Below are 12,805 nucleotides of genomic sequence, written 5' to 3' on the forward strand. Positions count from 1 at the left end.
ACAAAAGACTTGTCCACAAATTTCTTAAGTTTTCAAAGGTTTACTGGTTATAAACACAAGCCTTCCCAAATCCACAAACAAATAAAAAGTGATACATATTAGTAAAAGATGACTCTTTTATTTTCTGTGCCAAATTCTGTCTCAGATCCTCTTTTTTCTTAATAAGCAACATTTTACTTTTTAAAATTTAAAGAATCTAATGCTTTTAATATCTAAAGATTTTAATAAGTATAGAATGTAAATCAATACTTATGCCTTGTGCAAACATTAAAATGTCTGTAATTGTTATGCTATTACTTCACTATGCTATATAGTAAATAAAATCCCCAATAGAATCCATGTGGTCCCTGAGTAAAAACAAAAATCAGAATTTAGTGATAGATTTCTTAGGACCAATCAAAGTGCTACAAAACAGTGTGAGCTTTTAAGTATTCTTCATTGGACTAGACTGGATCCAAAAAAGATAGGACATAGGAGAAGAAAGAAAAAGTCCAAAAATCTAGTTGGATATTATGGTCATTAGGCCCAAAGCTAACTAATGCCCAGGACAGAGACTGCAGGATGAATGAAGAATACTGTATTTAGGTGTCAAGATATTGGTTTATACCTAGCTTGTTTTTCCAGGATGTATGGTTGCTCTCTTGCCTGAGTTGAGGGGTAGGGGGTTGTATTAGAAAAGGTCGGGAATATTAGTGCTCAAAGAACAGGAGGGGTGTAGATTCAGTATAACAATCACTGATATGGTACCACATGGTTCCCACCATAATGTATTAACAAAAAGATAGGCAGTGTATACTTATATTTAACAACCAATTCAGACTTTGTTTCTCTTTCTCCTAGGAAATAAATGTACTAGCTAAAGCTCTGATACCACAAGAAACTACAGTTCTCAGAATACCACAGCATTGAGCCATGGCAGTTAAAATGGAGTCAAACCAGGTTATTTCTGCATTGCTGGTATAGCCTAAGTGAATCTATGGGTGTCACATTTTCAGATTTATTTTAAAAAATAATATAGCATGCAAAATGTGTTAGTTCTTCTAGGCTAAGGGTTCCCAAACTTTGATCCTCCAGATATTTTGGACTCCAACTCCCCCAACCAACTTGGCCAACAATCAGAAATTCTAGGAGTTGAAGTCCAACACACCTGGAGGACCAAAGTTGGGAACCACTGTTCTAGGCATACAAGAACTGATGGTGATGATGATGAAATTATGAGAAAGGCACCTTGCTGATAAGCTTTGTAATCAGAATACCTAGTTCAAGACAAATGCAAACATCAAATCCAAAATGTGCCCTGGGCTAAAAACGTATTGTTAGGCTTTAGCATAAAAACAGTGTGTGGTGGTGGTGGTGGTGGGAGCTCTGGCAATTAGAATTATGAGCTTCAATAGAAACTGAGTTATATATCATCACTCCATTTTCTCCCTTTAGATAAAAGATGATTACCATGACTACAAGTTGCAACAAAAATCAATAGGAAGTGTTATATCCCCAGTGGGTCACACACTTACTACAATTAAATGTGGTGTTTGGGTTAGTTCTTTACTTCTTCATGATCTCTCCACCAAATGCATCTAAGCAAGTAGACTGGAGTCTATGAAAGTTCATGCTGCCAATTTCTTTCAGTTATTCTCAAAGGTCCTACAAGATCTCTCTACATATTGTTTCTACAGACTAACATGACTATATTTTTGAAATTTATTTTCAGTAATAATCATGAAACGAAATGAATAATGCTGCTGCTGCCTGCCCCTCTCTTTGGGGTACTGGCAACCCTTTAAGAGATTGGCAATAGCAGCAGGAGCAGTGTCCAAACACAGTCCAGGCAACTAGCCAAAGGCTTGTTGCCACACAGCGGATAGTGGAGACATGGCACCAGCTAACAAGCAAGCAAAATAACAGAGCAGCTCACAGTCCAACATGTACTTTGCTTAGGAAGCAAAAGCCTTAGGTCCCAAACAAACAAATATAGGTCACAAGCTTCAGGTCTGACAAGCGAGTTCAGCAATATCCAAGTCAGGTAAATGGTATCCAGAGTCAACAACACAGTCTACATCAAGCACAGAGTTCAAGAACACAACACGGAGCCAGGTAGGTCAGATAATTTCTGACAACCCCTGGAGGGTAGCACTGCAAATTTATAGATCATCAGCTCAACGCAGCAGCTGCTTAACTGCTGCTTCCTATAAATCTTCTGAGACCTCCTCAAGCCCTCTTTTTGTTGCCTCTGCTCAGCGAAGGTAGGTAGGTAGGGGCGGGTGGTCTTCTATGTCTGTATGAGCAGGACTTTTGACTAGAGCTGGTACTGCACTCTAGTCTGTATCTGAACCATGGGGCTCTAGAACCTCCTCCTGCTCTAGTTCAGCAGCAGATTCCAACATGTCCACTGCTTCGGTATCTGAGTCAGAGTCCATTTCGATGTTTTGGAAACAGAACATGGCAAGTAGCAACTCCATGTTGCTGTTGCTGCTGTTGCCACTGCCACCACCTCCTCATTGCTGCCCCTTCCTCGCTTTTCCACCCATCCAGCAGCCTCTTCCACATCTGGAACAGCTGCTGCCCATGCAGGAAAAGGAGATAGAGAAATAGGAGGAGAACATGGCCGCTAAGGCTCAGTGGGTGGAGAAGGAAATGCTCTGCTCACTTATTGATGGTGGCTGTGAGTGAGCATCTCCTTTCTCCTCCCACAGAGCTATACCTCACCCCATGGCTTCAGTGTTCAGGGAGCAACAGCAGCATCCCACTTAGGGAGTCACCCAGTGTGGTCTGCACTCCCCCACTCCCCTCTAATGATGCCCTTGCTTTGGATGGTTGTTCCACACCATAGAAACAGCCACAGGAAATGCTTTCTCTGATCTGGTCATCAAACATGCCCATGAAGGTGGTGAAACCAAAAGAAAGCCCTCCTCAGGTCTTTCTCTTGGTTTCAACAGATCTTAAAGCTTGCACTGGTTTGTATGGGTATACCTCAATTAACAAAGCAGATGTGTTCTTGGGCATTACTTCTTTTTAATCTTTAAAAAGATTGTATGTACAGCGCTGTGTAAATTTACAGTGCTTCATAAATAAAGGTTAATAATAATAATAGTAATAACTGAAAATTTGGCACCAAAGGCACAAATAAAATGGAAAATAATAGGGATCTATTCCTACACCACAAAAGAGAAGATCAGTTCAACATGTTTCAGTGAAATTTTTTATCCAAAACTAACAATTTGCTCATGTGAAATGAAAAAACAAGTCAGGTAAGCCTTGCATAAATAAATAGAGACTTTTAAAACCCTGGAGATCGCTTGAAAGCTTATTTCAAAATGCTTCCAGGGATGATTTATTTCTCACCAGTCTCCATTTATCTTATGATTTCCAATGCGGTGGCCAAACTTACAGATCTGTGCTTCTTTAACATGCTAGGAGTAGCTGGTGAGGCAAGCTTTTTTGCTTTCCCCCTTTCTCCCTGTTTTGCTGTTCACACATGTTCAGTAACAGCTTCTGGAGGTAGCTGCTGTTTCCCTTGCCTGTTTCTGGCTGGCACGTTCAGCTACAGAATTGCTAAAACAGAATGCCATTCTTATCCAGTTCAAGACTTATTGCAATGCTTTGTGCAGATGAACTGCTGCAACCTGACACAGAGAATACCTGTTTCTCCAGCTTTCCTCCACCATAATCCCATTGCCAATGCTGCTAAAAGACTCTCAGCTAGACATAAGACAAGGAAGAAAAGGACGGGCTGGGGCACATAAAAGATCTTTGCAAAAAAAAATCTTCTTTACTAGAGGCTTTGCTAAGTGAAGTATGCCTGTACTTCAGGTGCACTGGATTGGGGCCACATCAATCGCAGCCCCAATCTGGCCTTTCCAGGGCGCGATAGCTGCACCACCGCAGCTTGAAGACACTCCTTTGGTGGTGCGTCATGCGGACGCAGCTCCAGAGGAGTGCCATGATGCCACATGCTGTGCGGTGTGGCACACAGCATTATGGCACCCTAGGAGTGGACCTGTGTTGTGCCTTGTGTAGATGCTACACCACGACTCTGCCCCCAGGCCAGCCTTAATTCTCTTTATCTCTCTGGCTTGTTGAGGAAAAGTTCTTACTGTCTGTGAAGGGAAGCCTTCTCATATCTTTCATGGCTCATTAGTGTTTCTGTTCCAGCCAACTAGAAATGTGTATAAGGTGTGCAAAATATTTGAAGCCAAATCACAGATCCTGCCAACCTGCCATCTGTAACTAGCCACATAATAATGCCTTCTGTTTATCCTCCTTCCAGAAGTGAAATGCATTTCCTGCCAGGAGTGCTGGAAGGGGTATAGTCTGGGGGTAGCAGGCATTGCATTGAGGTCAAGATACTAGAGTTGACCATATACATTTGGACAATATTCTGGGGGTACTCAAACTCTGATCTAAATAGACTGGCCCTCCCATTAGGAAGAGTAAACAAGTCATCTCTGAAAATAGATTTTAATAGGTGAATATGAGGTGTTGGAAGAAGGAGCAGTGTATCACTATCTTGTAGCTGCATGTCTTCCTGTACCTCACAGTGAGGTTTATCACATGGAGATTTTTAGAGCTTTTGCAGGTCACTTCTGACGTGAATGCACTTCCAACGATGCGGATTTACGTCATAATGTGAATGTGTTATCAGACGAGATTCCTTTCTATGGGCGCTCCTTCTGTGGTGCTTTCACAATGATTCCAAAGTGACCTCTCATTTTGATGAATTCAGGAAAAAAAGAGAATTCACAGAATTCGCATTGAAGCTCACTTTGATTGCACTTCGAATTGGCCTGGTGTGGAAAACCACTCCACTGTCACCCCCTTTGGCCCTCTGAGTCCTGCTCTGTCATTCCCCTCCTCCTCCTTCATGCTATCTCGCACCCTCTGCCACCCTGCCATCCATCGCATCATCCCCTGCCGTCTCCTGCATCCTGATCCTGGCCCCAGCGATCTATCCCATCATCCCCTGCCTTCTCCTGCATCCCGATCCTGGCTCCAGAGACCCCCAGTGATCTATCCTATCATCCCCTGCCTTCTTCTGCATCCCAATCCTGGCTCCAGAGACCCCCAGCAATCTAGCCCATCATCCCCTGCCTTCTCCTGCATCCTGATCCTGGCCTGTGACCCCCTGCCATCAATCCCATCATCCCCTGACTGCTACTTCACCCCGATGAAGGATGACAGTTGAGGGGGCAGGGAAGGAGGACAGGATCCAGAGCCCGACTGAGCATGTGCAAGAGTGCCGATTCAAATCGTTGAACCCTCTGGTGTGGTAATACAATGTGCATTCACTCTGCTTTGCTTGAATCCACATCATGTGACTTGCTTGGAATAGAACTGACTTCACTTCCCCCTCAATTCGGAAGGGCAACAGAAAGACAACCAGGTGTGGTAAAGCATCACATTTTAACCTTAATTCGCATTGCTAGACAGGATCTGGTGTGAAAAAACATCACGCTTTGCATTGCTAGAACAGGAGTGACTGCGGATCTGAGCTGCAAACCCCCCCACGTGTGATAAGGTCCTATGTTAGCTAGGCTACAGCCTTCAAATATGGTGAAGGACAATGCATAGATTCAGGTTCCCATCCAATCTTGCTAAGTCAGCTTTTGCAGATAGAAAGTGGGGTGGACCATCTTGTAGTTTTTTGCCTCAGCCAGTAATATGCATTGGGGCAAACCTCTATGCCATTTCTCTATGCCAAAATAGCATCTACCTATTTTGCTTTTGGTTTAAAGTAATCAAGCACATAGTTTAAAGTTTTTAAGACAGGGGAATCAAAATGAACCATATTAGAGGGGGTCAGAAAGAGGATATACTGGAAGATGAAAAACACTGATAAAAAATATAAATGTCCTACTCCTTTACATCTTGGACACAACCTGAACAAGCTCGCCGTAAATAGCCCAGACCCCACATTGCTGGACTCCTGTGATTAAAGGAAATACATCTTTGACGTGCAGATTATATCTGAAACATAAACTATCGATTAAAATAAGGCTGTGTGTTTACGTGAAAAGTAGCTCCTTCAAAATGCATGATTTACTTCAGAAAATATACGAGTGTTCATGTGAACTATTTATCTTTCCAATGAGGTCTCTCTCTTTCACACACACACACACACACACACACCTTATTTTTTTAATCTTTGGAAAAACTACTCCAAGGAAGAGAAGGTGGCTTTGTGAATGACACAAGGGTCAGTCAGCCAGCAGTGACAAAGTGAGTGTGTTTCTATGACAGTTGGAATTACGGATATCTGTATCCTTGCTAAATTCAGGGCATGCATCTTCTGACAGTTATCTTTTTGCATGCTAGCTGGTGTTCCATTGTTTTTATATTCTGTGAGGGTGTGTTATTCAACCTAGCAAATTGCTCATCTTCAGTTGTCACTGTTGCTTTGCATTGACCTGATTGGTACTGAGATATTTCCACAATACATTCTCCCACTACTTTCCCTGGCCAATATGTGGGCTGATTGCTCCATTTGGCACACATTTCCTGGACTGGTCTCTTGCTCCCAGATTAATTATTTTCTATTTGTCTATACCAAATTCTACTTGCAATATCTACATGAGAGGGGGGAAATGCTATGGAAGCTTTTAATGTCTTATTGTCCCATTCCTGGTAGGTTCAACACATGGGATGGCCTCTGCCAAATCTCAGAGGAGGTGTGTGGTGATGGTACAGAAGTCCCTTGCTGAGGGGTACAGATTCAGTAGTTTGTGGGTCTGCTCCTTCTTGGGGTAAAAATTCACAATTTAAAGGAGAGGCTGACAAGACTCATCAAGCCCACTGACCATTATCCCTTCCTTTTGGTCCTCATGGGAACTAATGGTACTGCAAGGCATAGCCTTCAGAATATCAGAAGGGATTATGTGGCTACTATGTGGCTACAGTAGGAAGCTGAAGGATCTGGATGCACAGGTAGTTATTTCATTTGCCCTTCCAGTGTATGGCCCAGGAATGAAGAGAAAAATTGCAAAGGTGAACAACTGGCTTTGCAGATTGTGCCACCTCGACCACGGTGTGCAGTTTCATGGAAGTGGACTTCTGACAAGGGATGGGTTGAAACTTGCACTTCACAGCAGTTGACAGGAACATTTTTGCTAAGAGTCTGAAAGATCTGATCAGAAGGGCTTTAAACTGATTTATGTGCAGCAGGGAGACAGTATTCCTGAGGGCAGGAGTTAATCAACTGCTGGAGATAATAGCCAAACCATTATACAGAGAACAAGAATAATAGCACAAGAACTCAACAGTGGGAGGAAAAAAACCTTTAAAGGGTAGATAGGAGGAAGGGCCTACAATCTTAGATGTCGCTATATTAATGTACAGAGCATGAGAAATAAATAGGATGAGCTTGACCTCTTAGAACAACAAAGCAAATAGTCATTACTGAAACCTGGTGTGATGAGTCTCATGATTGGAATGTGGTAATAGAAGGGTATAGCCTATTTCACAGAAACGGATCAAACAGGACAGGAGGTGGGGTAGCATTATACATTAAGGATGTACACAGACCTATGGCTTAAATTCTGGAAGGCAAGTTGAGAACATGTGGGTAAAAAAAAAAGGGGGAGAAAAACAACAGAGATGTGGTGATAGAGGGGTCTACTACAGACCTCCAAACCAAACTGAGGACTTGGATAATGGCTTCCTGGAACAGATGACCATACATTCAGAAAGGAGAGATGAAGTAGTAATGGGGGATTTTAACTATCCTAATATTTGTTAGAAGTCAAACGCTGCCAAAAATTTAAAGTCCAACAAATTCCTCACTTGTCTTGCAGACAATTTCAGTGTCCAGAAGGTGAAAAGACCATCTTTTTATTTTAAAGCCCAGGAAATTTAGGCCCGTTACAAACGGGCCTTTTAGTACGTAGTCAGTCTGTATTAGGGTTAGGAAGGTGCAGTGCTTCCGTACCCCCCTAACCCTAGTACGGACTGAGTCCATACAAAATGGCGGCGCCCCATCTACATGGGGGCCGCCATGATGACGTCATGACCGCGCGGCCTCTATATGGGGCGGTGCGGATGTGATGTCGTCACTCCGCGCGAGGGCGCTTAGTGCGCCCTTTGCACGGAGCAGGAAGGAGCTCCGTTTCAGAGCTCCTTCCTGGTTTGCGGCGCTGCTTTGCATCGCTGGGCGCAGCCTTCAGACGGCTGCGCCCAGCAACGCAAGGGAGAAAGGGGCCAAGTGGCCCCTTTCTCCTCCTCCCCACCACCACTTCCCCGCAGCCTGGAAAGCCGCTTCCCTGCAGCCTGGAAAACGGCGGATCAGGGCCTCAGCGGCTGCCGTTCTGGCCGCTGAGGCCCCGAAACCCCGGGGAAAGGGGCGGGTACAGGCTGCCGCTTTTTGGCGGTCTGTAATGCACCATAAATTCCATTAGCAATACAAAAAGGTACTTCCTCTGAGATCCAGGATGTCTCCATCCTGAACTTTAAAATTCTTTATCTCCCAGTACCAACCACATGGCCAGAAAAACGGCCTATCTGCAATGATATCTCTCCATACCACCACCAACAACAACTTGAAAAAAATGCAGGCCTGTGACTAACTTGTCAATTTTTTTCCTGTCCTGTATGATTTTTAACACCTTTGCCTGATGAAGAAGCCAGTGGAGCTTCAAAAGCTTGCAAAATGTATTTTGTGCATTTTGGTCAGCCCAATAATAGTGTGTGGGTTTTAGATATTACTTTTCTTTCCTATATAGTCAACACAGCTACCCCTGATTATTATTGTTTTTAAAAAATCATATGAGCTCAAATAGAAGAAACAGAGCAGCCTTTTTACAAAAGCAGCCCACTGCACCACCTTTGCATGATTAATTAAATTTAATTAATCTCCTTGGACTTAATCCCAAATTTAGATTTTAGCCGGTTTCTCCACATCTATGAAGCACACTGTGAGTTTCAGTAGAACGTGTAATGTGCCTACTGCAATAAAATACTGATAGAGGAGATATAAAATAATAGCTAAGTGATCCAGATCCAAATCAAAGGCCAAAAGAAGCATATATAAAACTTATTAAATCATCCTCAGCATAAAAAGGGGAAGGATGCGCTAACAACAGAAGAGCAGCATTGACACCTGGTGTTAAATCAGCAATACTGCTTTCACAATAAAAGTAGCACTGGCCCATTCTGCACAGTAATTAGGAATGTGGTGAACTGCCACTCACAGTCTCTGTTGATGATCTTAACTGCTGCAACTATAATCCATGTTGGATTTTTAAGGGGAAAAAAAAGCATTGCAGCGGTGGTTCTTTCCACTGCTAGCTAAGGTGGACACATTTAAAAGTGATTGTTTTATTCTATACACATATATACACACACACCTAATTCACTTTTCTGCTGGTTGTGCCTAGCAGTTTTTTAATACACATAACACATCAAGCTTTCTGAAATGCTGTCAGTGTTTGGAAGTACTGTATTGCATGACTGTATACACACTGCAGAAATAATCCAGTTTGACATCACTTTAACTGCCATGACTTAGTGCTACGGGATTCTGGGAACAAGTTTTATGAGACATTTGTGAGCTTTCTGTGTCAAGAGTTCTGGTGCAAGAACCAGCTACAGTTCCCAAAATTCCAAAGCACCGAACCATGGAAGTTAAAGTGGTGTCAAACTGGACAATTTCTGCAGTGTGGATGTACCCCATGTCGCATTTTGACCTGAAAGACATTACTTCGTTGGCTATGGAGGGCATAGCATTGTTATTTTTGCAAAGTAACATAATGGCCAGTAACAGTGTTAGTTTTTAAGCATAACAAGGAAGGTTTGCTTGTTTTGTGGGATCATTTTGGTGGTGGTGGGGATTTTTGACCATTTTGATCCAGGTTTACTAACATGGAGGCATGTGTTCTACCATGGAGCTAAGGGTCCACCCCTGAATTGGCAGAGGGGAGGATGCTTTGTTCTTTCCTCCCATATCTTATCAAAACTGGAATCTCTCCACCCACCTATATAGCTCTGCCCTTCCCCCTTCTTGTCAGATTTGCGGAAGACAAAAGCATCATTAGGGGTACAGACCACACCAGGTGACACTCCATAAGACTGGTGGGGATAGAGGGCAAGGCAGTTCATTCCCCTTCCCATCCACCTTCCCACTGGATGATACCAACCTCAGCGACACCACAGGCTGAAGTCATTTTGCCGTTTGAAGCAAAATGAGAATCCCAGCCTCAATGGAATCTGACCTGATGGCACCACATTCTCTATCACACACCTGATCACACAGTAAGGGGGGAGTGCAGGCCAGTTTGTATGTGCTGCTGGCTCACAACTAATCCACCAGGCAGCTGCTTGCTGCATGCTCAAAGCAGGTGTTGCAAAGTAACACTGGTGATACCAGAAAACATACAGGGGTAGCGTATTGGCCATATTATCTAATAACATCAAAAATCCACCAGACAGTAATACTTTTACTAAACAGTAATACCTTTATCAGATCAACCAAAATGCACAACATCCATGTTGCAAGTTTTCGAAGTTCTATTGGCTTCTTCAGGCAAGTTGTTAAAAACCTTACAGGAGAAAAAACATTGAAGATATTCGTCACAGTCCTTCATTTTGCTGTTTCTGTTCTCAGTTCAAATGGTAAGGAGAGTTATTACTTGCAGACTTGCAACTTCTCTTTCTGGCCATGCAATCCAATATGTCTCCATCCTTGTGAGACCACAAGCCCCTTTGGTAGGCAAGGGACACTGAATTCGTGGCACCAGCGTGACTCACATGAGCAAAACAATCCTGAAATGAATGGCCCAGGTTGGTTGACTTTCTCCTCTCTCACTCAGTTTGGTGCCTTTCCTAGTGTCAATGCCTGTGATCAAATAAGGAGAGGCAACAGACAAAAAAGGTTTGTTCAATCTCTCTGTGTGTATATTAGAACATAAGCTGTTTTGCTTTGCTGTCACCAGTTTTATGTCTTCATACGTTGTTCAAAATAATAATAACAAAGCTGTTTTATCACACTACCTGTGTCTGTTGAGTACTGGCCTGAGAACACTGCGTGGAATTACGGTCTCCAATTCTGAAACATACTAAAAAGGAGGAAGAAAAGGTCCTGGTATAGCTTGACAACAGGTGAATACATACATAGTTATGTAATTAGCAATGCAATTCCCCAAGGTTCCAGAAGGCTCAGAGCAGGTCAAAATCCACTTATGCAACACACAAAATAATCAAAATTTATTGTTTAAAGAACTATGGTGGGTTACAGACCGCCATTAGGGATGTCCTGAGGACGTCCCAGTTTGAAAAAGGGGCGTCTCTTCCAGATGCCCCTAACCCTATCATGGACAGAGTCCGTGACAAATGGTGGCGGCTGTTCCACATGGCCGCCGCCATATTGACGTAGCGGATGCTGTGCGTCCGCACGTCGTGCCCCGGAAGTAACGGCATGAGTGCACGACTAGCGTCTCGCGGCGTCTCTTCCGGGGCCCAGGGAGCCGCACGGTTTGGCCGCTGCGGCTCCCGGATGCTGCAAGCAGAGGTGGAGCCAGACCGCCGCAATCCGGCAGTCTGTAACGCGCCCCCATGTGTATGTGTTTCAGAAAGTGTAGCAGAATGGGAACAGCCAAAGGTATTCTGCAGCCCAGGGTGGAACAACAAATGACACTAGTAGTGCCACACAATTCAAGTGGCTACACACTACAGTCTTTTATTTTGGGTGTTGTTAGAAAACAGTCAAAGAATCATGAAGTTTTAGGGTTGGTAGGGGCAACAAAAGGGCCATCTAATCCAAACCCCTGCCAGCCCTGCAAGAATACACAATTATAGCACTCAAAAAAGGTTTCCATGATCCCACCGACTTATGGTGACCCTGTCCTGCAAGATTTGTTCAGAGGAGGTTTGCCATTGCCTTCCTCTGAGATTGGGAGCATGTGGCTTCTTGACCAAGTGACTTTCATGGCCAAGTGGGGAATCAGACCTTGGTCCCGTGAATATAGAAAGGCCGCAAATAACAAAAACACCATGTTTTTACCTGAGAGGACACCTCTCTAGGAATCTCTGGGTCTTCCAGTGCAACTCTATGGTCAACATCTGCCAGACATTGACCATAGAATTGAACTGGAGGAGATACAAATGCTTAATGGGGTATTCTCTCTAGGAATCTCTAGGCCTTTTCAGCGCAACTTTCTGTTAAAGTTGACCATAGAGTTGCACTGGAGGACCTAGATATTCCTAGAGAGGACATATTAATCAAATCCGTGAATGATCAAAGCCGCAAATATGGAGGGATGAGTGTATTGTGGTACCAAGAGGATTTGAACTCCTGTCTCCAGAATCATAGGTCTAAAGCAGATTGCAGGAACAATTCAGTTGTAAATGCTCTGGCTCTCTGGGAATTGTAGTTTGTTGGGGCACCAGAGCTCTCTCTGACAGAGGAGGCTAAATGTCTTACAAAACTACACTTCCCAGAATTCCCTAGCATTGAGCCAAGGCAGTTAAAAATGGTGTCAAACTGGATTTATTTCCTCAGTGTGTTTCAGGCCATAGTCCAACACAAAAACCACTGTGATTAGTACTAGGTTTTTCTCAGGCATCTACTATCCATCGCTGATTGGTCCGCCGTCGTGCTTGTCACACCGTTCTATCCAATCAAAACCAAGCTCGACCCTTCTGTTCATCGGAGGCGTGTCTGCGCCTGCGCGACTCCTCCCTAACTCTTCTCTGAGAAGCTTTTTATTTAACTCCCTTGAATCTAGGAGGGCGCGGAAAGGAAAGAGAGAGAGAGAGGGGCGGGGCTCACAACCGCGCTTCTGATTCGACCAAACGCTTGTTCGGTGCCGGGTCTTTTTGT

At 43.7% G+C, this 12,805-nt stretch overlaps 1 long non-coding RNA gene across 1 annotated transcript; it reads right to left on the reverse strand.

Annotated features, from left to right (window-relative positions):
* Nucleotides 1-10,472: 10,472 nt before the first annotated feature.
* On the reverse strand, nt 10,473-12,428 carry LOC121933565. The gene is made up of 3 exons (XR_006104553.1): nt 12,261-12,428; nt 10,978-11,042; nt 10,473-10,822 (listed from the first exon to the last, which is right to left on the reverse strand). It is a non-coding gene; the product is annotated as an uncharacterized LOC121933565 (long non-coding RNA).
* Nucleotides 12,429-12,805: the final 377 nt, after the last annotated feature.

The sequence above is a fragment of the Sceloporus undulatus genome, chromosome 6 (genome assembly GCF_019175285.1).
Source record: "Sceloporus undulatus isolate JIND9_A2432 ecotype Alabama chromosome 6, SceUnd_v1.1, whole genome shotgun sequence".
Lineage (NCBI taxonomy): Eukaryota > Metazoa > Chordata > Lepidosauria > Squamata > Phrynosomatidae > Sceloporus > Sceloporus undulatus.